The 24,220-nt window shown below is 41.2% G+C and overlaps 1 protein-coding gene across 4 annotated transcripts in view; it reads right to left on the bottom strand.

The window, feature by feature from the left end:
- The window catches only part of LOC308472629 (putative CENPB DNA-binding domain-containing protein 1), a 35,790-nt gene extending 16,054 nt beyond the window's left edge, over nt 1–19,736 (bottom strand). For 2 of the 4 annotated variants that reach the window (XR_013983602.1, XM_080997705.1), the window contains exons 1-2: nt 19,603–19,736; nt 13,662–13,738 (exon numbers count right to left, since the gene is read on the bottom strand). The gene's annotated coding sequence lies outside the window, so the exon portion shown is untranslated. Of the gene's footprint in view, nt 1–11,030; nt 11,104–13,661; nt 13,739–19,464; nt 19,570–19,602 lie in introns of those variants that run through there. The other 2 variants (XR_013983603.1, XR_013983604.1) reach the window with 2 other exon arrangements.
- Between the last annotated feature and the right edge of the window lie 4,484 nt (nt 19,737–24,220).

The following is a 24,220-nucleotide window of genomic DNA, read 5'->3' as shown; positions in this document are numbered from 1 at the left end:
AACTAACTTTACAAATTGTATGGGACTCGCTTTTGCAAATTTTGTAAAATGTGTGTTGGAAAGAATTCAGTGGAAAAAGGACACCCAGAATCCTTTATAAAACCAGAAAACTATTGAATGTATTCCATTTTCAAAGTACCGTATTTTTTGCTCTATAAGACTCACTTTTTCCCTCCTAAAAAGTAAGGGGAAATGTGTGTGCGTCTTATGGAGCGAATGCAGGCTGCACAGCTATCCCAGAAGCCAGAACAGCAAGAGGGATTGCTGCTTTCACTGCACAGCAATCCCTCTTGCTGTTCTGGCTTCTGAGATTCAGAATATATTTTTTCTTGTTTTCCTCCTCCAAAAACTAGGTGCGTCTTGTGGTCTGGTGTGAAAAATACGGTACTAATTGAAACAAGAACTACAGTATAGTTGCTGGGACTACCAGCACCAGAAAATCCAAAACCAAGCTCTTTTTGAGGAAATGTAAATAGCTGAAACCTTTTGTCCTTGAATTCTTGGCTCAAAAAACATACCAAATGTAGTAAAATAAAAGAAAGTATGCATTTATGATAAATGTATTTAAAAGTGCATACATTGATATATTTAAATATCTATTTAGTGATAAAATAAGTATTTACCTGTGAATTAAAAGAACTCAGATGAATGCAGAACTGGAATAGAATGGAATGGACGTATGAATGAACACATGTGAAATGGCTATGGTCCAAAGACAGACGGATCCATCCATCCATCCATCCATCCATCCATAGTTTGCTCACTTAGAACTGATATCTGACGTTCATGATCTTGCCCTTCAGCACAATGTTCTGACCTAATGCTGCTTTCACCAGTTACCAGGCCATTAACCCTACAATGTACCCAAGCCTTCTTTATATATGAAGGCACTGAACCGCCATCCCCCTGAAGGACAACGCTGGTAGCAGAACTGTTAGCAGTGTCACCAGTTTACCATATTGGTAACTTGTGTAAGTGCCAGCTGCATGCAGATAGGTGTGTGTAAAAGGTCTCCTTTCCTGAATAGAATGTCTGATTTTCCCAGCTCTGAACAGCTTGGAACACTTGTTGAAAGGAGGGGTGAAGATAGGATGGCTCGGTTCCAAGTAAAAAAAACAACCAATGATCTGTGCAGAGAAACCACTTAATCACTGCATTTTGGAGAATTTCAGTGAATACACTTTTCTCACTTCTGCATGATCCTAAGTAAGTTTTCATCTTAAAAAAGTATTCCGGTAGTCTCAACATTCAAGACTCTTTTGAAGTTTAGTTTGCTATTTTTTTAATGAATGTAGAACGAAATGAGGACTTGAGGGGAAGGGAAAGCTTGCAATAGCTTATCTTACCTACGTAAATAAAACAGTCCAGTCATATTTATTTTGAGTTTTGGGTGAAGGTTCACATGGAAGTGTTTCACCCAGCTGTTCAACAAAGCTAACTACTTATCATGTGATTTTGTAGAATAAGGGTGTTGGACAGAACCATCGGGCCAAGATGAAAGGCCCAACAGGAACTGTTCTCGTTTATCTAATGGGTTTGCCCAATTAGATAGCTCCAAGGATTAGGCTATGAGGTAGCTGTGATGGTCACTCGGCTGCATCAAAGACTCTTTTATTTTAGTTCACACTACTGACTTTCTCCACACAATAATGTTTCTAGGAACATGATCACAGTGCAGCTATGATCACAGTGGTATTCTACCGTTTAGTTCACATTAACTTTTTTACAGCATACAAAACTGTGAATAAATTAAGTGCTGGGAAATTGAATTCAGTGTTGCATACTTCTAGGTAAGTGGGGTCAGGACTGCAGCCTTATTTGAGAGAAAGTCTATTCCATTTGTTCCTAAATTACCATCAATAGGGATCAGGATGTGAGGGGTTTTTTCACACTTTCTCTTTGGGGTTGCCATCTGTTCACTGTTTTATTTTTACAAAGAAATCAGACAATGTCAATGCCATCCTGTTGCATTACAGTGTTTTTTGTGCTGTGTTCTCACCTGATTTGTTATTAACATTTTAATTCAATTCAGCAAGGATTGGCTATTAGAAGCATCCTCTCTGCTACTTCTGCTCTTTTTATTGCTTTCTTTGCAGCATTACTGATTGTTAGCTTTTTGCTGCACCTTCATTGGTCAGTTCCTGTTCTGAGGGTTGGGCATGGCTCCGTGGAACTAATAGCTGGGCCAGGCAGGCCCATTTAAGTTGGAAAAATGGCCTGCAAGGAAAAAATTGAAGATACCTTACTACAAGTACTACTTTGATCAAATTAGTAGTTTCCTATGGCAGTAAAAACAAACAAACAGGAGATCATGAATTGACTGTGTCAAGATATCAAGTTTGGTGCTTGCTGTGGCAGTTCTAATCAGCAGAAATTACTTTGAAAAATTGTCTTTTAATTATAGGGTCTCTGAATAAAGTAAAATCTGGCAATGATAGCTTGTTACTTTTAAAATTATAGGATTAAAACTTTTAACTGATACCTGTCAGTTCATACCTTTTATTTCTTTTGAATCTCTTTGTTTTGGCCATCTGACATGTCATTATTTGCTAACCTGACTGAATTAAGCATTATCTGCAAACTTGGAAATCTCTGCTTTCTATCCCACTGCATAAATTATATTTCCATAAATATTTCAGTGCTGGAATCTAAAACACAGACTCCTGTCATACCCTGCTGCTACGTTTTTCACTTTGAATACTTTCCATTCATAACCTTTCTACATTTCCTGTCCATTAAGCCAAATTAGTATTCAAGCATATATTTTTCATTTTGTGCCATCCCTTTGGAGACAAGCGATGGAGGCCAACAGTCATGAATTGGGTAGGGATAATTCACATTTCCTGTTGTGCTTATGACAAAATGTACTCTGAGAGAACTCTACCTGTGGGCAACTAAAGACTTGAGAAATACCTCTTCTCTAAAACAAAGTTCATTATGTTCATAACTGTTATGCTTAATAAGACCTCCTCGTTACTATATCTAACAACAACAATAACATTTCTGACACTATTTTCTCTCTCTTGTACATCCCTTGAGGAGTACAACCTGCTCCCTTGCCAGCAGTGAAACTTTCCTTTCTTCTGCCCTGACCCCAACCTCTTAATTTCAACTGCATAATTTCTAGGAAAACAGGTATGGGGCTCAAAGCTGTCTAGAAACACCACCTTCTAATCTGGAAGCCTTTCCCTTGTTCCATAATGTGTGGGTGATCTTTAGTTACCCAGCAGCAAGAGTAATTCACTCCACGTCTGCTTTGGGGACATGCTCTTCTATTTTTACTTCCCTTGTTCAGCGATGAGTCCTTCCATTGAAAGTAGATGCCAAGGCTAAGTCTAAATGAGTCCAGAATCCCCACTACTCCCACCAGCATGGAGGGGTCTCTTTGGAGCGCCTTTACAGGTTCACGACAACAGTTCCACACACTAATTCCACCTCATGTGATCTCTAACAAACAGTGCTTCATTTCTACCACAACGTACCAAGTCATAGCCCCTGGCATCTGTTTTCAATGGCAAAGCTTAGTTCAGGAAATGTGATTCAATAATAGACTAAAGCAGTCTTCCCCAACTTGGTGCCCTCCTGATGTTTTGAAGTTCAGCTCCCAGTATCTCTGACCATTAGCCATGCTGACTGGCACTCATGGATATTGTAGTCCAAAACATCTGGGCATCACCAGTATTCCACTTACTGGAACACCAGTAAGCTAAATGGAACTTACTTCTAAATAGATATGAATTGGATTGTGCAATTAAAAATTTCCTGTGCTTAAAAAAAGAAGAAAATAGACACACACACAACCTTTCATTGATTTCAAATGCTATCTTCAGCCAGGGTTCTTGGCCTTGGTGGTTTTTGACAGCTGGTGGCTACTGGATCCTTCCCCACCTGCTTGGGTTGAGAGGAACAGTTGGTGTTTGAACTGCAGACAGCGAAAGGTCAGAAGTCTTACTTTTGCAGCTAGTTGGAAAGAAGAAGGGAGCAGGGTATTTAAAGGTATGATGTGCGGTAGGGGCAGGTTATACTTTAAAACTGTCTGGATGGCTGCCTCTGTGCATACCTCTGTCCCCCACCCCCCTGGAATCAACTTGTAGAGTTGTAAAATTATTGATATTATAAGACTGTTAGTATCCAGGACTCTTTCTTCAAAAATGACTCTGTTAAAAGCTGCCTTTTGAACTTCCTAATGCTCAGGGAAGTGGAGAAGCATGGAACAATACGATTGTGTCTCTATGGATGTCAAAACTCTGGATGCAGCTGTACATTTAGACTATAAAGGTAACTTTCTGTAAGGCTGTGATGAGATTAATTTAATATCCTGTTGCTCCAAATGCTCTCTAAGGGTGCTCTTGGATTAGATTTCTTTAATAAAGGAGCCATTCAAAATAAACAACATGACCTCACCCCAATACAGTCTGAAACTTACCGTAAACGGAAATTCCACAAAACCATAATGAGAAACACACTTCAACAGATGGAAGATTGCGGATGAAGAGTGCGATCTCATTTGGATAAGACTCTGTACCCCAAAGGATTTCCCAGATACTTTACATTGCATTTCTCGTTATGTTCAAAACTGATCTGTTTGAAATTAATGGAAAGAAAATCCCACTGCAGGCTGTTAGCTGTGCTTTTATATTTGTTTGCTACATTATGGTAAAAAGAAAAGGAAACACACCCATGAGGTGTAGATTTCTTTTCTACACCTGCAGTGTGCATGCTCTTGTATTTCTCATTCCATTTCCATGTACACTGTGGTGACCTCCTTGAGACAAGAGAAAGATTATAGCTTTTCATAGTTGACGTGGTTGGGACACCATTGCCTCTAGGTCTGATATACTCTCCTCCTATTGTTTCTGCAACACAGAAATCGCACTGCTTTGTAGCATTTAAAAAATGGGCAAAACCTGTATGGCCAGGATGACTGCAAAGTAACTGATAGTATGCATTGTGAGAAACGAACATTTCCAGAGTCCTCTGGAAGAAACCGTAAAGCTTTTGGGACTGAATCTTACCCATGTCACATTTTTGGCCATTGAGATATGGATTCGTTTTCTTCATTTGCTGATTTTTCCTACTGGTGAAATGCAGTTTCTGAGGACTGTGAGTATATTCTTTTCAGAAGTCAGATACAGAGCTTAGTATAGTCATGAGAAATCTGTGGCCCTCCAGATGTTGTTTGACTCCAACTCCCATCAGCCAGTATGGGCAATGGCCAAGATAGGGGCAGTTCCACTCCAACAACATTTGGGGGGGGGCACATCCCTGGCCTAGTGGGTGGCTAAACTGGCAAATATGCCTTATATGGCCTTCATAATGTGAAACATTTAATATTTTTATTGAGACAGTTCCCAGATGACTAGTGTTAGTAAGAATTTATATCCCATAGTGTTCTTTTTAATAGATACAGTTCAACATAAAGCTTCTATTCTCTCACCATGATGAGACTGTTTAGTTTTAAACAGAAGTTAATCATCAAAAAAAATTTCATTGTATAAACATTTCTCAATATTCCCTTTTAGAGTTTGTTATGGCTCACACTCTGGGATTACTTTTCCTCCCACTTTAAATCTCTTAGCAATCTAAAAAGGAAGTTTCCCTTTCCCCCTCTTAAACTCATTGTCACCATATTTTAACATGATGACTCACTGCTGTCCTCTTGGATTCCCTAAGCTCTAATGGTATCAAAATCCTGTCTGTGAGCAAATTTACTTAATGTTGGGCTGACATCATCTCTGTTACATTTTTATGTTCACTGACATTACACAGGACATGTTTTATTTAGATCATTCATTTCTTATGCACTACACTCATCTCGCCTTTGTTCTCTGCAAAACTTTAATTCTACTTAAAACACTTCTTATCCCTTCGTCTTTGCAAATGCAATTCAGAAGCGGGCTACACATTAAAGTAAGTCTACAGAGTTCGTACAACTAAAAGCAAGGTGGACAGTTACAACCAACTAGGCAGAACTTACAGCAACATTGGCACTGAAGTCCACCAGAAGCCTGTGTGAATCACCATGTCTTCAGCTGGCATCGAAAGGTCAAATGACTGGGTGCCAGCCTTTTCTCAAAGCTGGGGTATTATAGTCATGGAGGCTCTTCTCCACATGGTCATATAGCAGACTAAGGATGGCACAGCTATAAGAACCTCCCCATTCTCTCAGGTGTCCAGGCCCCAAGTTGTTTAGGACATGCCAAGTGGGCCGGAGTGCATATTGGGAGCCAATTGCCTTTCTGATGCATGAACAGTCTCATGATTCTTGTGAGAATCCAGAACACCCCTGAAGTTTGTGAAAACCATGACTGACAGTTCAATTAAAGCGGGAAGGCAGAAACAATGCATCACTTCTCAGCAGGGCCAGCCCTACCATGAGGCAAAGTGAGGTAGCCACCTCAGGTGGAGCAGCACAAGATTTTGGAGGACAGGCTGAATGTGCTCTATGATCTGCCCTGAACCCCCTAAGACCTTCAGGGGTGGTAAAGAAGGCTATCCCACCACAGGGTTGATGCAACTGCCAATCTGGTCCACATCTGTGTATGGAATGAGAGGGCGCCATTTTGTTCTTTGCTTCAGGCAGCAAAATGTCTTGATCTAGTCCTGCTTCCTAGTATCAAAGGTAATCCCTCCAAAATAGGCTGCAGGCAGCAAAATGGGCTCCTTTCTCTTTTCAAGGTCATTCTTCACTTACACCTCCATATGTTATACATACTTTTAAACCCAGAAACTCTGCTCTTGGAGAGAGCACAGTTGCCTAACCCTACTTAGGAAATGCTTTCTTCATTGGCAAAACACCATTCCTATGTTTATTATGAGATGGGAACCTCTTTCGGATGATTAAAAAAGAAACAAAGATCTGAAGACACCCAGGTTGTCCAGATCAGATCTGAGGGATGTGGTGGTATAGAACAGCTTAGTAATGCTGTTAAATAAATAATATACTATATGCTGGTCTTTGTGTTCTAACTGAAAAGTCCTGCTATACTGTCTTGACATATCACTTTCTCCCCCGTGAACTTGTTGACTAGAAGCTTTCTACTCTCAATATAACAGAGATATAAATGTTTCTGGGTGATATAAATGAAACAAAATACATGTCCCAGAGACATGCCTCAGAAAGAGTAACTGGGTTGATAACAGATCTGTCTTTATTAAAGTTTTTAAATATGATTTGCTTTTGTCCCTTTCCCTTTTGTCCCTTTCAAAAGTGGAAAGTGAGTGGGGGAAATTGATGACCAAGGACAGTGTAGGTTGGAAGGCAAGGAGAAGAACTGGGCGATGGGTGAAGCTGGTGCCACCCTTGGCTCAGTAACAGAAAGCTGGGAGAAGCCTTAGAAGAATTTTTAGGCAGGGAGCTTCAAACATTTTCAACCCGGCTAGCCACTAGACTATGCCCAGATAAAACTTAAAGTATGATAATAGAGAAGAAAGAATAAGGATATTGAAGTTGCCCATCGACAGAAGCTGGACAGCAGACTGAGCAGGCATCCAGTTCACTGTACTCCCCACCATGCTGATAAGCATTTCAATTTCAGTTCCAGTAATCATTTCTAAATTTTCCAGCCACATATATTAAGTAGCATGTGCAAATGTTATGCAAATCTGTGTCCTCTTTTTTTTGGAGATGCATTTTCTCTTTGTTTTGGCAATGCATAACTGGCCACCCTAAATGAACCAGTCATAGTGTGCAGTTGGCCATTAGAGTTTGTGTTTATTTGTTTGTTTAAAATCCTGGAAGCCTCAAATACTCAGCAGAATTTTTGAGGCCATGCAGTGTCAGCTTTCACTTCTCAGCACTGCTGTTTTTCTGTAAAGGTTCACTGCTGACATTTTTACCTTGAAACAAAAGCGTAACACCTTGGTAAAAGAAGCTGCTGGCATAAAACAAGTAAAATTATCTTGAGCTGCTTTCTTTTACATTCATTTGAAAGAACGGCATAATGTAATTCCAATTCTGTTTTGGGACATTCCTTAAGGTTGGAATGCGTATCTTCTCAGTAAACTGCAAAAATATCAAAAAGTTTTAAAAAACTGAGAACAAGACATTGGTATGAGGGTGCTTTGTGCTGTTTGGACATCTGAGATATGTGGTATGCTCATGTTACTTTAGCCAACCACATAATCAAACAGTGATCCATTGTGATAGACCATAGAGAACAGACTTGAATTTCATTCACAGTTGTCCTTCTGTGGCATATCAAATCCACATGTTTTCTTAAAATGAAAAGTAAATCCTTTCTACTGCAAGACCCAAGTCAAGGCCAGCCCTACCATTAGCTGGGGCAAGGCAACCACCTCAGGTATCTGATTTTGGGTGTCATAAAAGGGCAGCAAATGCTTAGTTACTTAATTGTTTTGTATTACTGCCCATTACAGGACTTGGTTGTTCTTGAATAATACTGTGGACCATGATTTGGGAGGGAAGGGAAGGAGATTCCATTTATTCCTCTGCCTCAAGCAGCAAAATGTCTTGATTCTATCCCTCATGAAAAGCCATCAGCATTTTAGTGCATATTTTTCTTAATAAATACATTTTTGTATGCAGTTTTGTCTAACATACATATTTTTGCAAAACAATTTCCCCCAATGTAATACAATTTGTACATTTTGTTCACTATCATATGCATTTTTATGCACGTGTTGCTTTGGCACACACATTTTTGTATACATTACTTGGCTGCAGCATTTAAAAAAAATGAAGACATGGAAATTTCAACAGATAACTGTATTTCAATATGCATATTGTTTTGGAAAGTGTGGAACTGGTAGGTTTGTCTTTAAATGCAAAATGAGTCAGATTCCTCCCCCATCCCTAGGTGACACATGGACTGTGCTCTTCAGAAATCTGGTTACTTTCTCATTTGGGATTTTTAAAGATCCTGGAATGAACTCATTTTTAACCAGATCACTTCCCTCCATCCTCTCCTTGCTCACCCCCACACCTTTCCATCTTCCTGCTGTATGATGTTCCCCCTATGGAACCCTCTTCTTTGCTAAGCTCAGCTGTGACTCCTCAATCAAGCTTTCTACTTCAAGTGTTCATTATCTGACTCAGAAATGCATCTGTGCTTAGCAGTTTGCTGGTTAAGACATATTGTACAGCTGCACTAGTATCTGGCTTCAAATCCAAACCAAAGGACAACAGATGTTTACTAAAACCTCCTGTCTCAAATTTTGTTACTACCGCATTGTGACCGCAGGCAACTCCCAAATTTCACAGTAAACTATTATGTGCCTTCTCATAACTTGAGAGTTATCATTTCAAAAGACAAGCCCCAACTCTATGTAAACCATTTAGAGCAGTGCTTCTCAAACTAACAAATGTGGTGGAGTGGCAATTCCTGCTCCCCATCATCACCACCATGTGCCAGGAACTCATACAATATTTAGTCCCTGAAGCATCCCACCAGACCTGGATTGTGGTAGATTTACCAGGGACCTTCAGCCAATGGCTTGCAGACTGGCACGGTTTGTGGACCACCACTTTGGGTATCACTGATTTAGAGGGTTCCCCCCCCCCCGAAAAGTGGTATATTTGTCAAACAAACATTTTAAAGTAAAATAAATACAGAAGTTAGATTTTTCTCCTGTTTTACTTTAACAAATGCTCTCTGGAATTCTCGTGACGATCTGTATCTGTGATAATCCAAACACCATCAGGAAATAATTAATGCTATCCTTGGATTGTATAGCCATTGCAGATTAATATCTGGAGGAAAATGTGATACCTGAGATATATATATTGCTGAACCAATCTGAACAAACTCAGTATCAGGAACATACAAAATACATTTCTGGATAGACTTTATGTATTGATTAAATTGGGGGGGGCGGAGAGAGATACTTCATTTACATGCAGTGCAGGGAAGGAGAGAGACAGAAAAAGGAACACTCTTGGAAGATGGCAGAAAAAGAAACAATAAGGGGTAGCCCCACTCACTCACCCCACACACTGCTGGCCCACAGTGAGTGTGAGGCCCTTGACCAGGGGTCCCCAAACTAAGGCCCGCGGGCCGGATAAGGCCTGAGGGACTCGTTTATCCGGCCCACGGCAACCCCCGCCGCCCACTCTTACCAGCGCTGCCCACTTCCAGGTTGGAAGACCACTGGAAATAGCCTGTGCACATGCGCAAGCGTTATTTCTGGTGCACATCCGGGTCAGAGGAGGCCCGTGCACATGCACACAAGCTATTTCTGGTGCTCCTCCAATCTGGAAGTGTGCAGGAAATAGCGTGTGCACATGCGTATGGGCACGTGCTCCCCCGCCCTCCAGCCCACCACGCGATCAGCGTTGGAGACAGCGGCCCAAGGCGCAATAAGTTTGCTGACCCCTGCCCTTGACAGATTACCTGCAAGCAAATGTAGCTCTTTACATAAAAAAAAAGGCTGCCCACCTGCCCTTTGGCAATTGCCGCTTTATGTCAAGCAAATTAGGTTTTTTTGTGCAAGTTGAACCTCTGGAGTATTGGAAGACTTTATGGTTTGGAAAGGAGGTGGAGCTTCTAATGAATGGAAGTCAGACTTGACTCTTCCTTCTGCCTTCTCTCACACAGATAAGGCATTATAGGACATGGGGACCGGCCTTCGATTCTGATCTCCAAGAGCAAAACAAACCACTCTTGAGCAAATGCAAGAGTGGAAAGTCCAGTTCTCTTGATTCAAGTGGCATAGAAGGGATGTTCTGATGTAGGTAATGAAGCACACTTTTACCAGCATTTATTTGCATCATTAGTCTTCTTAACAGAGACTTTTATGACTGGACACATGCTTTACCAAATAAATTATGTTTTAGGACACATGAAGATGATTTAAGGGGTATACCTAAGCATGCAGTATGTGAATGTGATAACATTTGTAAATATGGACCATACACACAGACTCTTCAGGAAGCCACCACTGGCTTCAGCTTTGTTCAGGATACAGTTGATAGCAAACCTCCATAAAATGGCCCATAGGTTAAATCTGAACGATATATTCAAATAGCTCTAGAAAACTTTATGGACATGCTTGCAAGGGAGGTTTAATTGCGCCTTTCTGGTGATGTGTTGATTCACTTCATTTAATTCACTGTTGAAACGACATAAATCCAGTCATCTGCTCCTGAAATGAAATTAAATTTGGAACTGCATCCTGAGCCCGGATGCAGTTTTGCTCTCTGAGGTAACTGGTTTGTCCCTAGGGATGCTTGGCCATGCTTTCCATTTGCTGTCATCATCCTACACACACTTCCCTTTAAAAAAGCTAGAACTCCACAGTTGTACATTCCAACTAATTATTTTGTAGTTATGTCTCTTCATTGAGAATTCTACAATGAACACTGAACAGTTTCTTTCCTCTGTAAATTAAGCCACTGGTTTTTTACAAAGGTTCATTCATTTTGTTCATTTATTGCTAAATTAATACTTGTGTTTAAAGTAAGAAACAGAAAGCTACAGCAGGACATTCCCCAATCTGCAATTCCCTCTTCAAGTAGGTGTCAGGTTGGATTGTAGCCTGACCTGATTATCTACTGCAACTTTCCCAAATCAGGAGTGGCACAGCATCAGAGTCCAACTTATCTTTTTTTTGAAAAAGACTGGAATGCTTCTCTTTACTTTATTTCAGTTCCCTTACAACCTCTTATAGGGGAAACCTGAAAACAAGGCTGTTCCTGTACAAAGACGAACTTTTGAACTTTTTGTGTTCCAAAAACCATCTTCACTGATATTCATTAATATAAATAGTAACTTCTGACTTGCAAAAGCAGTTTTTCAATAAACTACTTTCACTGCTTTCCATATGTTTTATCTTATGCTGGTCTGTGACAGAAATAAAGTTTGATACTGATACTGATAAAATACTTTCAAAATATAATTCTTTTGACATTAAATAGAATTAGCAGATAAGTCTGCTGATTGCCTTTGTTTCTCAGCCCCTTGTTTACTCTCAATCCTTTTTTAGTAAAAACAGCAAGCCTCCTTAAAAAGCAAATTAAGAACCTTGATGTATAGCTGCAGGGTATTTCTTGTTGCAAATCATATTCCAGATTAGGTTAAGAGTTATGAAGGTAAACCTATTTTCTCCCTTTCTTTCATCTCTTCTACGCAAACCTAGGTTAGGCAGATGCTCTGTGTTGCACAATATTTGGGAACTGAACTCTAAACACTGAAGGTAGCTTGCGTCAACATTAAAAGCCTGATAGGTCCCGGCTGTGTATATGTTCCCCTAATGCGTAGTGAGCAGTTCTGGTTTGTGTTTAAATTCCTTCGTCTGAACTCATGCACCTATGACACTCCACTGGAAAGGATTCAGTTTCATGACTAGCGTATTGTATGGAACGTTCAGCTGTATTCAGCACAGAGAAATGTCCATAAAAGAGGGACAGGCCCCAGCTCCACGGGAGGCAGCTTGTCTGTAGGTCAGGCCCAGTCCCCGCAGGAATGGGGGCCAAAAAATGTTTGCATGTGCCAAACGTCCTGCATTTAATCATCGTACATCTGGTTGCTTTTCCGTGCCTTCTCTCCAGATAGCCAAAGTAACATTTACGAGCGCATATATACAAATTGCACTGCTTATTTTTTGCTGACCTCTCTTTTATTACTGAGGCTCATTCATTCACATCCAATGAGCAGCTGCAAAATACCACTGATTAGCTGGGCAGTGACACTTCCAAGAGAGTTCTTTGTCTTGTTTCAAATAATACAGCTATTATCATTATTATTACCGTCATCATGATCATCATTTCATCAATTCAGCGATATTTCTGTAAATCTAGGCTGCCTTACAGCATTGCTGCTATCAAAGCAGTTCCCAACCTGTTTTAAAAAAATATCTGTGGGAACATTTGCAAGCCATCAAAAAAGAAAAACGGTATCTAAAATACAATAAAACGACATCTAAAAATCACCACTGCAGCAGATAGTACAGTGTCAGGTGATTATAATAATATAACTGGGAAAACAGACAGTGAAAGTAGCCCATTAAAAGACCAGACTCAGAAAACTAGCAATATAAATATCATTTAAAAGCAGCAGTTTGGAGTTTTAAAAAAGTCTTTGAAAGGAGATCAGGCCAAAGGCATATCTATTCTAGCATCCTATTTTCACAGTGGCCAACAAGCTGCATATGGGAAGTAGGGAAGCAGAACCTGAGTGCAAATATACTTCCCCGCCTTGACATTCCCAGCAATTAGTATTCAGATGCATTCTGCCTCCAGCAGCGGAAATAGCAATTATGGCCATTAGACACTGATAGCTTTATTCTCCATGAATTTGTCTAATCCTCTTTTAAAGCCATCCAATTTGGCAGTCATCTCTAGGTCTTGTGGGAAGATCTGCACTATGGGGAGAAGTACTTCCTGTTGTCTGTCCCAAATCTTCCAACATTCAGCTTCACTGGATGATCCCTGGTTCTAGTACAGGCATAGGCAAACTCGGCCCTTCAGATGTTTGGGGACTACAACTCCCATCACCCCTGACCACTGGTCCTGTTAGCTAGGGATGATGGGAGTTGTAGTCCCAAAACATCTTGAGGGCCGAGTTTGCCTATGCCTGTTGTAGTATTATGAAACTGGGGAAAACCCTTCTCTCTGTCTGCTGTCGCCACACCTTGCATAATCATGTCATGTCCCCACTTATTTACCTTTTTAAAAAACTGAAAAGCCAAAATGTTCCACTTACCGGTAACTTCATAGTGGAGATGCTCCAGTCCCTTTTGGTTGCCATTTGCTGGAAAATATTCAGTATTCCTAGTGTGGCTGTAACATAAATGGATAAACCAGCATTATGCAATGGGCAGTTTTATTTTCAATCCTTTTGTAATGATCCCCAACGAGGAATTTGCCTTTTCACAACGGCCATGCACCGGGTTGACATCTTCATTGGGCTATTCACTATGACCCTAAGGTCTCTTTCCTGCTCAGTCACCACCAGCTCAGATCCCATTCGTGTATCTGTGAAATTAGGATTTCTTTCTCCTCCAACATGCATCACTTTACACTTACGCTGGTTGCCATTTGAATGTCCATTCACTCTGTCTGGAGAAACCTATGGCAACCTCAGCTGGACTTTCTTGTAAGCACAGGAAGGTGAGAAGACTATCCACTATGTGCCTGAGAGCCCATCATGTGTTTTTTTCCAAGCACATTATCTTTACCTTTCTTTAGGCCCTTAGTATCCAACCTATTTAGCTCCCCCTGCTTCTATTAAAGCTTAGGGAAAGACATCATGAGATAACTTCTCTCATGAGGCTTTTTCATATCATGAACACAAACAGTCAGCGGAGGGCAGGGCTGCAAATCACTGGAGAAACGTTTAATAAGGAGGGGAAAACCACAGGCCACCTAGCATCAGTTCACGTTGGTAAAGTAGCTAAATCTCATATATGCCAAGGTTCTAAAGAAAATGCACATTGAGAAAGAGGCAGAAAAGTAGTAGCCTCTTTTGCAGGGGAAGACATTTTTTGAGAAATGAGGGGGGGGGGGACGACAAGTTTCAGCAGTTCACTACTCAAGGTAAATAAAATGGACACAGCTAGCATGAGGAAATACTATGCAAGCATACTTTGCAATCTAGCTGCTCACCAAATGTAGGCTAATGTGTCCGTTAGAAACCACTACAAGCCTAGGGATTAATTATATCATAGCTTGCAATTTGGCAAACGGTACTGAAGAATGAAAGATTCTGCCTGTGGAAAAACAGACCTTTTCAACAAGATTTGTAATGTAGGAAAAAATGTGGCTTGGAAAATGCAAGGGCTCCCAAGCATTGTTCAGTTCAAAATATCTTCCCATCATCTGACTGCATTCTCATAAACTTTCTCCACTTAAGATCTTAGTGATTCATGTTTTATATGTTTTACAGAAAGTTATTATCCTCTAGTCCAGTGAAAACATTTGTTTTCAGTCAAGTGCCCCACTTGCTTTCTTGTTTATTTCCCTCATTCTGTTTATCGTATATGCCAGTGACCATGGATAATATCCACCACAGAGATGATCCAGAGGTGCAAGCCTGCACTATCTGTGTCCACCATAATGTTATGGAGATTCCTTCATCAATTGTCGTCATGAGAAAACTCATGAACAGACTTTCAGGTGAGGTAGAACTGCCGAAAGCAGCCCCTCCAACTTTTCACAGTAGAAAACAGAGGCACTGTTGAGCATGACAGGGAGGGGCTTGAAGCAGAAGTTGATAATTGTAGACTATTATCAACCGACACTATCCAGGCTCATATATATACACCAGAAGAAGACAATGGGAAAAGATATTGTGGGAGTCATAAAGCCACGGTAAAGGCTTGTAATATTGCAGGGTGCCCCCTGACCTCGGCTGACCAGCACTCTGAGCTTTACAATGTAATGGAATGTATTGCAGTTGTGTTTCCTCTGGGCAGTGATTGACCTTATACGGTGTTGGGGGCAATAAAAGCCTTGACCGGATGAGGTAACGTGAGACACTGGCAAACAGCCATGCGGCTGGAGAGAGAGACAAAGGATAATAAAGAAGTTTGCAGGAGGAGAGGGGAATTCGAAGGGAGCTGCTCCTACCATCATGAAAATATTGCTGGCTCTCTGTGTCATAATTTTATGCTAAACTTCGCCACTTTGTCACGGCTGGCTCCGACAAGTGGTGCCCCGTGTGAGGCAGAATAAAAGAATACGTCTGAGGACTAAGAAGAGGCAACTTAAAGAAAACAGTCTGAGGCTTTTAAAAGGAAACCGTGTGAGGTTTATCGATCCTAGCAAAGGATATCATCGGCTCACTACGCCCGGAAAGGGCTTCAAGCGCTAATCATCTTAAAAAGATCCCGGTGAGTTCCGATCCCTTATTTTATATTGATTTTAGAAAAATGGGCAGCTCTTTGTCTGCTCCCCAACAGAAATTTTTAAAAGACTTAAAATTTCTCCTCTCCTCCAACGAATTGGAAGTTCCGGATGATGATTTAATACAGCTCATTCTGGCTATCGAAGAGCATTCCCCCTGGTTTCCTGCAGATGGGACTTGGGAATTGAAACATTGGGACAAGATCGGGGAACATTTTCATGGGCACCCCAGCATAAGTGTTCGGATTCTAAATGCATGGTGCAAGGTTCATTACGCCATGGACTCTTTATCACCAAAAAATATATCCATGGCTGCATTGCCAACACAACCTTCAGCTTCTTTAATTCAGCCTGCTGTGTTAGAATCTGTTCCAATACTTGCCTTGCCAGCAGCTCCAGACCCCAAACCTCCAGACTACAGTTCCTCACCTGAGGACCCAATCCTGCAAAAATACTGTGGTCTGGCTGGCAATGATGCTGCTCTTTCAGTGGCAGAACCAGCTACTCCTTTTCAACGTGCAGTCCTTGCTTCTTCCTTAATTCAGGATACTATGGCATTCCCTGTTATTGTGCCCCCTGCTGGTGCCCCAGCAGGCACCCAAGCCCAACACCAACCTTTTGACTTTAAGATCTTGAGAGAGCTGCAACAGTCAGTAAAGGCCAATGGACTCCAAGCCCCATATACGCAGGCGCTTTTAGAAGCCACATTAGCCCAGCTCTTGGTTCCAGAGGCCCATACAGTGTTACCCCCATCAGCTGGTGTTTTGTTTGCCCACGAATGGGAAACTGCCTGCCGTGCTTATGCTCCAGCCTTGTTACAACAAGTCAGAGGAAATAATCCAAATGTTACCCTCGCAGACGTCTTAGATGCCATGTTGGGGCGTGGTCCCTTCGCTCAAGCTTCAGTGCAAGCCACACTGCTGCAAATCTTATTGAGGGACACTGCTCTTGCTGCTAAACAAGCAATGAGAAAAATCCCAGAACCCACCAGTATTCAATCAAGGTGGGGTTCAATCAGGCAAGAGGCAAGAGAATCATATTCTTCCTTTATGGACAGGCTGCTTACAGCAGTGAGTCGCCAAATTGAAAATCCTGAAGCCAAACAAATAATTATCAAACAATTGACCTTTGAAAATGCCAATGAGGATTGTAAACTTGCATTGCGACCGATAATACACAATCCTGCCACAGACACAGCAGCCATGCTTCGCATTTGTCAGTCTGTCAGAACAGCCAGCCACAAGGCTCATCTGCTGGCAGCAGCGCTAAATGAAAACCAGCCTGTAGCCACCGATACAACTTGTTTCCAGTGTGGCAAACCAGGATCACCGATACCCCAGTGGGGGTAGAACAGTGGCCTCTACCAAAAGAAAAATCCGCAGCAGCAGCACCAGCTATCTCTGACCAGCTTATTTCTGAACAATTGACTTTCGGCCACATTGAACCATCTTCATCCCACTGGCTCCAGCAGACAGGGAACGGTTTGCTTTTACATTGCCACCACATAACAATTCGCAGCCCACCCAGCGATATCAGTGGGTTGTCCTGCCTCAAGGCATGCGGAACTCCCCTACACTTTGTCAACATTTTGTGGGTGAAGCATTGAAACCTTTCCGCATGCGCCACCTAGAGGTACTGCACACAAACTGCATCTGGCAGTGTTTGCCTTCCTAACCATTTGCCTTGCCATCCTTTGCTGCACCGTTATACAAGGAAGAGAAGCAGATGACCAGTCCAGTTGAAACCACCATATTTCACCTCATCGGCTGGCAAGCAGCTGTCGCCAGAATCTTACTCTGGCTGGCAGTATCCACAGCTCAGCCACTCTCGAACTAGAAGAACAGCATTGTTGAATAAGACTTTTAGGGGAGAAAATTATCATAAGATATGGAGGGATGATATTTTGTACAAGATATGATTATGTTTGCCAGTTTATTGCATGCTTCTAAATGTTGGGTGTGTATGCCAGTCATTCCGGCAAAATGCTTCAGGGTGTGCCTGTCAATGGATCTTTTCAATTTACTAATATTATATCCCCTAAGCCTCCAGTACAATTGACCCTCCATGAGCCTCCCCCCACTTATTTTCAAATTAAGGAGGGGAAAGAATCATGGGGCATATATTCAAACTGTCAATATACATTGAATTTCACTTTTAATAGCTTTTGTTCTCTTACAGGAATATACAGTGACAAATCTCAGTGCTATAGAAGTGACACCAGTGCATGGCTAATAAACTAAAAGGAAGCCTACCATGCAGCTTGGAATCAGAATTCTTATATTCTTGGCTTCCGGATGGAAGTTGGCTTCGACATTTATTGATTTTAGTGATCATTATAGTAGTTATTTGCATTATTTTGTGTTGCTGTATCCAATGTATTCCTTCTTTAATTTCTATATGTACTGCATGGTTCTCCAGTCCGCGGCCCGCTTCCGGTGTCAAAGAGTCGCTTATCGCGTATTGACTCTGATATAAAATAAAGAAAGAGGGCATGTGGGAGTCATGAAAGCCACGGTAAAGGCTTGTAATATTGCAGGGTGCCCCCTGACCTCGGCTGACCAGCACTCTGAGCTTTACAATGTAATGGAATGTATTGCAGTTGTGTTTCCTCTGGGCAGTGACCTTATATGGTGTTGGGGGCAATAAAAGCCTTGACCGGATGAGGTAACGTGAGACACTGGCAAACAGCCATGCGGCTGGAGAGAGAGACAAAGGATAATAAAGAAGTTTGCAGGAGGAGAGGGGCGTTCGAAGGGAGCTGCTCCTACCATCATGAAAATATTGCTGGCTCTCTGTGTCATAATTTTATGCTAAACTTCGCCACTTTGTCACGGCTGGCTCCGACAAGATATGGCTCCATAGTGAGGTAAACTACACACCACACACTGTGTCAAATATATATACCGTATTTTTTGCTCTATAAGACTCACTTTTTCCCTCCTAAAAAGTAAGGGGAAATGTGTGTGCGTCTTATGGAGCAAATGCAGGCTGCTCAACTATCCCAGAAGCCAGAACAGCAAGAGGGATTGCTGCTTTCACTGCGCAGGGATCCCTCTTGCTGTTCTGGCTTCTGAGAATATTTTTTTTCTTGTTTTCCTCCTCCAAAAACTGGGTGCGTCTTGTGGTCTGGTGCGAAAAATACGGTAATAAACATATACGTTTCATTTATAACATTGATCCCATTTTAAAGGCACATATATGACTAGTTACTTCTACTTTCCTGGGAGTAAGCCCCATTAAATTCAGTAGGGCTTGCTTGTGAGTAGACATACATTTGCTTTACTGAAAAACACCCCTCCCCTCATTTTCACAGAGTACCAAACCTCCCATTTCAGCACAAGGCAGCCAGCTAACCCCCCCCCCGAAGGGCCCACCAAAGCCCTCATCCCATCAATATTCCCCTTTTTATCAAAGGGAAGGAAGGAGGACAAGCAAGCAAAAAGACCCCACCCTATGTTTCACTATGCTCTGTTCATTGTCTGCCCCAATACATTGCTGCTCTTGCTCAACTCATATGAGTTTTAAGAACACACACAGTCTACAAAATAAAATTTCAGGAAATTTAATAATTCAGAATTCAACACAAGCACTCTTTCAGCCCTTAACTGTCCAATGACTGACACCACAGAAATGTAACTTGTAAATAAATATACGGTACATACATGCCAACATGTGCATTCCTCATTTAGGAGAGTTAAGAGCTTTGACAAACAAATGAAGCCAAGAAGCTATCATTCTGCGTTAAAGAAATATATGCTTCTTTGCTGTAAGGTAACTCATACTGTTGTTGCCTTGCTCACATAGTCTGACATCCCTCCACATCAATCCTGAGAGGATTCCTTGCATTCCAAGGGGAAAGCTACAGATGAGAGCCATCTATTATTAACCTTTCCTTGTAACCATTATGCAATGAATGTCTATCTCTTTCTGCAAGGCTTCATCAAAGAGCATACTTTGGACTATGACATGACAGAACAGCCAATGTTCACACCATACATGGGCAACACTATTATGCAAACATAGATGTTATTCTGTCTTTGGTGCTAGGTGGGACAGGAATGTGTATAAAAAGTAAACTTTACTGTGGGAGTTCCTCGTGATGTAATGACAGTTCTTAAATTTAGTGGTTAACAGTTAATTTGTGGACTTTATTTGGACTAGATTTCACTTGACTCATTTGAAGACTCTTGAAAGTTTCCAAGTTGCTATTTATTTTTATTTCACAAGTGTAGTTTCATCACAGTTTAGATCCAAACAATGTCTAGAATTATTTTGTAAAATACATTTTTGCAAATATATCACATCTTAAATATAGGAGAAGATATAGAAGTTTAGAAGTTTCACAGTTTTATTTCTGGGTTTATTTACAATTTTAGAAGAGCGCTTCTATTCTTTTATTCTTGAAGTCTCCAAGGATCTAGAGGATAAAACTGCAACTGGCAATTCAGATCCAAGAGTAAAAATGAAACAATGACAAAGAAATAGCAGAAACAGATTTACTCTATGATTTGGGAATGTTAATGGTCAATTCAGACTGTGCTTTTCCAATTTTTTGTTTGCTTGCTTGTATGCTCTCCAAGAAGAACTATGGAGCCTTCCTTGTTCTGGGTCATTTCATGGCCTTGCTAAGAGTAATATTGTAGACTGAATCTCCTCTCATTTCTGAAAAGCTGTGGAATCCCACATACAGCCTGAACTCTGGGCTGCTTAGCTCCTTGTTTGTGTGTGGGGAGGTGCTTGCCCCCCTTCTGGTGCCACCTATGATGGGAGAGTATGTATGGAAGACACACCTCTTGCAGAGATTTCATTCTCTAGACCATGGAAATTGTGTGCAACTATATTCCTTCTAATTTCTAAACCTGCAAAGAAAAAATGTCCATTGTGAGGGTGGGGGAGAAGAGAGCTAGAATGCATGTTTAAAAAGGAAACTTCCAAGATTGTGTTAGACATCTTATTGCATAGTTGATAGAATAATTTCTAGAATGAATTTTCCATTACCGGGATTTCAAAGGCAGAATTGACGTCTGGTTGAGGGGGGGGGGGCGTTTCCAAAAGATGGGGCTAGTGGTCTGCCTGCATGGAATCCCCAGTGGTGTAGTATCTTCAAAATACACTGGCATGGAGGACTTAGAGCAAATCTAAAAATACTTCAGCCAGTATAGTTGGAGAATAAAATTGCAAAACCTTGCACTCCGGCCACACCTATGTCGCCCATATTCACCCACCCGAGCTCCCTTCATTTGAGGGGCTTCCACCGTGTAAATAAATTATATCTCAGAAAAGAAAGCTTAGGAGTGAAACAGCCCCTGCTTATCTTCATGATTTTGACTGAAGCAGGGTCAAATATTTTTGAACATATTTAATGCACTTATATAGCATTTTATTAAATACACATAATAAATATGGCAACATTCCCTTTTCTGTGACCTCAGTCCATAGTTCCCAAGGATCCCATAGTAATTTCCATAAGGAGCATACCAGGGCAGTGTGGAAAAATATTTTTAGTGGTGTTATGAAAAACAGATGGCATTTTTTAAAGTGAACTATAAAAAAAAAAAAAGAATAATTTTAACATTTTGAAACTTGGCATCTCTGCAATCCAGACTTTCCTGTGGCAAGAAAAGAAGAAGCATTCCATGGGGCTCCCTGGCACTCTGGGGAGATGCAGACAATGAACCAGGAATGGCAATGGGTGGAACAAAGGATGTGCTCATCTCAGAATGAGTTTGACTGAACATGGATGCAAGCACATCTTTCTGTCTGCAATGTGTCAGTGGTGCAGTGATAAAGGCTTATTTCTCTACCACTGTTGCATCCTCAAGTAGCCATCCAGCAAAACTTTTCTGAGAAGTGAAAGCTCTTGTGGGGGTCTTCGCAATGAAAGGAGTTGATGGTATACTTGGTAGCCTGCTGTGATGTGTGCTAGGCGATTTGAGGGTAAAAATTCTTGGATTTGTTCAGAATTAGACACTGCAGGTAGGTTTAATGGAAGTGTCCAGAGCACTGTCTGGTCCGGTGTTGTTTCAATTACTGTATCCTGATAACAAGGACAGGTTTCTTGCAGGGGTTTGGACCACCACATGCCTCTTCAACCCTTGCCCTTTGAGTTTAGAATGTTTCGTTGAAGGAGAGGGAGGTGCCATCTGCCTTGATGGAGACAATGGCCCATTCTCTCCTTTAGAGGATGTCACTGGACCCAGAAGCACCTGACAACTGGCACCTAGTTACTAATACGTCTTCCCTGGGCAAAGTGTTCAAGAAAGAGGTAGCAGAACAACTTTGGGATGATTATTTAGACCCATTTCAATCCAGTTTCGGGTCTGAATTTGAGTTTGAAACTGCTTTGGTTGACCTGTGCCAGGTGAGAGATGACAGAGGACAACCTTGTTGATTCTCCTTAACTTCTCAGCAGCTTATATAACCAACCAATCACTTCAGTCTGCAGGAGAGGGCATCTTGCAGATACTTTCTTATCAGGAGGTCCATTCCACACAACACTGGAACCAGGGCTTTAGTGGGGCAGCACCTACCCTTCGGAGCTCCCTCCTAGTATATATCAAACAGGTGTCATCTCTGTTGTCTTCTCAGTGTTTGCTGAAGACTTTCTTCTTTCAGCTAGCCATCCAGTAAGCTGAATATCATAGTTTTTCTTGGAAGCCAGCCCGCAGCAGAATGGAAACAGAGCTGCATGAAATGAAGATGAGTCAGAATGGAAATGGATGCCTTCTTACATCATTACTGGTTGGCAGCAGCCAATTTTCAGACAGGATATAGTCCCAGCCCTACCTGGAGATGCCAGAGACTGAATCTGGGAGATGCTCTACCACTGATCTGCAACCTGTTCCCTGCCGAGCAACAGAAAGTAAGTTATCTTTACACCCTTCAGTGAAGCGAGTTTAGAAAAGTATGGCGGAAACACAGTATTCTCATAAAATCATTTTAATGAGATAAAAGTGTGGTTGTGTTATCTTATAGATTTTTTTATTATTGTGTGCTTGAAAAGCATTCATATTGTTGAATCATGTAATGGAAGTGATTCCCATTTGTGGATTGTTTATATTTCCCAGGGTATTCATAACATTACTGCGTTCAGCCACAAAGAAGTGTTTAATTGCAGTCTGTCTGTTTCATTTGGAAAGTATCTGCCAGCAGACTTCTGGCAGAGAAAGATATGGGCTCTGTAAAGGAAAATGGAGTTGCTTGGTGGCAGCAGCAGTAGGAAGAACATACCCTAAATTCACTGACATGATCCACTCTCCTCCAACTTTGCTTTGGCACAGTATCCATTAATTCTTCAAGGTGTGTGGAATGTTCACAACCGACTACAAAGCTTATGCTTGACTTCCATTCTTAAGAACCTATGAAATGTCTACCCATGATCCAATGATTACATCATACTAACACCTAGGCTAGAGAGGAAGTTAGGCCAGTTGTTTTGCCCTTCTCCACAGAAAGAAAGCAGCAGCATTAGAGGCACATAGGTCTGCCAAAGTGTACAGTCATCTAGTGCCAATATACAAATTTTCATCTCCAAAGAAGAACAGAAGAGAATAGTTAGGCATGATTCGTAAACTAGAATTGGGTTTCTTTCCACATGATGCAAGGGTCATAGCAGATAACTTACTGATGATGTGCTGAATGAGGCACAGTGCAATGATACTGCTGCATGCCAGGTAACAGTAGCCTGACCTGTTGCATTACAAAGCAAAGCAGGATGCCCTGCTTACAACAACAAGAACGTCTATGAGCTGCATCTTCAACATATCAAGATTTTAGAATTAAGCATCATGAGAATATTAGATTTTTCTTTTTACTTGAAATTGGTTTATGGTTGTTTGTGTGTGTGTGTGTTTATTGTTGGATTGCTTCAATATGCTTTATGTTGTATTATTTTACTGTTGTTAGCCGCTCTGAGCCCGGCTTTGGCTGTGGAAGGGCGGGATATAAATAAAATTTTATTATTATTATTATTATTATTATTATTATTATTATGCCTAGAAAACAATTCATAAGTGAAATAAATCATATCTGCTGGTGACATCTCAGAAACTAGAGAAGAGCCTCAGACAGACTTCCAGAGTTGTGATAATATAATATAGATTATTTTCTGAGGGTGATTGTTATATGAACTAAATAAAGCAAACGATCAGCTGAGAATCAACAGTCTGTTCTATTCCAGGTTCACTCCCCTGAGTTTTAGGGGTTTATGCCTTCCGGCTTGCCCAATGATTTTCCAATTCATGTAATTAGCAGCCTGTTCTGCATTGTTGTTATTCTTAGAATTATTCAACTCCTCAAACTGAGGAATTTTTTAAGGTGGCATCATTGCCAAGTTAAGATTCTTGGGGGCAACAGATAAGACCATTCCCTGGTCAGGTTCTTGAAAGGTCAAAAAATAAGGAGATACAAAGGGTTCTA

Source organism: Podarcis pityusensis (assembly GCF_964106645.2).
Source record: "Podarcis pityusensis genome assembly, chromosome: 1".
Classification (NCBI taxonomy): domain Eukaryota; kingdom Metazoa; phylum Chordata; class Lepidosauria; order Squamata; family Lacertidae; genus Podarcis; species Podarcis pityusensis.
The sequence above is the reverse complement of the archived record's forward strand: the minus strand, read 5'-3'. Positions and strand labels throughout refer to the sequence as shown.